We start from the raw sequence: 2,500 nt of genomic DNA on the forward strand, positions 1-2,500 counted from the left end.
AGCGCCGTCCTAAGTACTTGGTCGGGTTCGAGAGAGGCGCAATCGCCCGGAGATGGGCGAGTAGACGCTTTCAGTGCGAACACCCGTGCTCCCAACTGAGCTTGCCGCTGCCGACAGAGGCCCGGGAGCGTGCTGTCGTGGCATTGCCGGCGGGAAACAACACGCGCCACCTACGGTGACCGGCAGCTCCAACGCCAGCGCCACAGAAGGGCAAAGCCCCACTTGGGTGCAGAAGCGAACTCTCCCAGCACAGCGCACGCGCCAACACGTCCGCAGAGCTGCGATACAAACCACCTGCGAGAACCGCTGGGGGCGACCGAGCAGCAGACGGCGTCGCGACGCCGAGTGCCGGGCGGCGGCGCATCCTCAACGCACACAGTCCGCAATCGGACCAGCACACTGCAGATGTCCACCGCGCTTCGCACCGGGCTCGGCAGAACCCACTTTGGCCGCCTGGCGCCGCGCGCAGGGTGCGCCGGCGCATAGCTGGGACGCCAGCCGGGCCCGTCGGCCGGCGCTCCTGCCACTGGGCGCCCCCCACCAGCCGGCTGTAGTGCGTGCGCTCACGCAGCGCGCGGCCAGCACGCCGGGCGGCCCCCCCTCACCGGCCGGGGACTGTCCCGCCAAGCCACAGCCTCGTATCGCTTCATACCCACATGGCCAACTCAGGTTCGGGGGCATGGCGGGTACCGCCGAAACAACCGGTTCATAGATGTACCGATCGTCGCTATCACCGATGCACCTGCAGCGCGAACAACCGCTCAACAACTGATTTCCAGTTCATTTGCGGATCTTTGGCAGCAAACGTATACGTCAATCTACATTTGCGAAATCTACGATTCTGGCATGCCTGCATGTTATGTGTCACGACACGCTACATCAGCCCACATACACACTGCGGCATGTACACGAGAGAACACGTGGAAGATGGTCCGCGCACGTGTGCAATGTCCCTTGCGCGGTCGACTGTCAACCGGCCTCTGTAGCATGTCGCAGATGTGGAACGCGGTCCACCGTGCTATCATGTTGTGTGGGGCAATACGATTAAATAGGAAAACCCTCGTCGCTACATCAACAGACGGCTCACGCTGATTCCCGGCAGAGGGAGGAGGGGGGGGGGGGGGGGCCAAGGGGCCAACATGCAATACTTTCGTCCGTACCTACCTACCACATGTCTGTACGGCGTACAACAGTGCAATCTCGCTGTAATGGGGAGACGAGACAAGTAGCATCGTGCACAACATATGGCCCTTATGATTCGCCATTGTAGGGCGCAGCCGGTGTACGGTCAAGCATGTGCCACATTATGTCACTCAGTACGTAACGACGGATGATCAGTGTGGGTTACGCGTACATCAGCGGACAGTCCACACAGGCCGTACCACAACGTACACTGACTGCATCGACAACCGAATGCAACTGAACAGCTGCAAGGCTCATTTCACAAACAAACGCCTGACCGACCAGCTTGGAAGGGCAGGAGGGGAGGGCGATATTCGTTCTGTAGCGGTACACCCTTCCAGTGGTTAGCGGGACTGTGTAGAAAGTACGCAACACTCGAAAGACCTTTATGTGAGGGTACGCACCATGGCATCAAGAAATACACATGACACCAGAGGATCCAAGCAGTGAACTATGTTCAGAGGGTTGCTGTTAGGCAAAGCTACATTCCTGTGACGTTACATGTGACAGTTAAGGTGCAGTGTAAGTTAGGTTAAGGTGCAGTGTAAGTTAGGTTAAGGTGCAGCGTAAGTTAGGTTAAGGTGCAGTGTAAGTTAGGTTAAGGTGCAGCGTAAGTTAGGTTAAGGTGCAGCGTAAGTTAGGTTAAGGTGCAGCGTAAGTTAGGTTAAGGTGCAGCGTAACTTGGGTTAAGGTGCAGCGTAACTTGGGTTAAGGTGCAGCGTAACTTGGGTTAAGGTGCAGCGTAACTTGGGTTAAGGTGCAGCGTAACTTGGGTTAAGGTGCAGCGTAACTTGGGTTAAGGTGCAGCGTAACTTGGGTTAAGGTGCAGCGTAACTTGGGTTAAGGTGCAGCGTAACTTGGGTTAAGGTGCAGCGTAACTTGGGTTAAGGTGCAGCGTAACTTGGGTTAAGGTGCAGCGTAACTTGGGTTAAGGTGCAGCGTAACTTGGGTTAAGGTGCAGCGTAACTTGGGTTAAGGTGCAGCGTAACTTGGGTTAAGGTGCAGCGTAACTTGGGTTAAGGTGCAGCGTAACTTGGGTTAAGGTGCAGCGTAACTTGGGTTAAGGTGCAGCGTAACTTGGGTTAAGGTGCAGCGTAACTTGGGTTAAGGTGCAGCGTAACTTGGGTTAAGGTGCAGCGTAACTTGGGTTAAGGTGCAGCGTAACTTGGGTTAAGGTGCAGCGTAACTTGGGTTAAGGTGCAGCGTAACTTGGGTTAAGGTGCAGCGTAACTTGGGTTAAGGTGCAGCGTAACTTGGGTTAAGGTGCAGCGTAACTTGGGTTAAGGTGCAGCGTAACTTGGGTTAAGGTGCAGCGTAA

Source organism: Schistocerca gregaria, unplaced genomic scaffold (genome assembly GCF_023897955.1).
Source record: "Schistocerca gregaria isolate iqSchGreg1 unplaced genomic scaffold, iqSchGreg1.2 ptg001155l, whole genome shotgun sequence".
In the NCBI taxonomy this organism is placed as follows: Eukaryota; Metazoa; Arthropoda; class Insecta; order Orthoptera; family Acrididae; genus Schistocerca; species Schistocerca gregaria.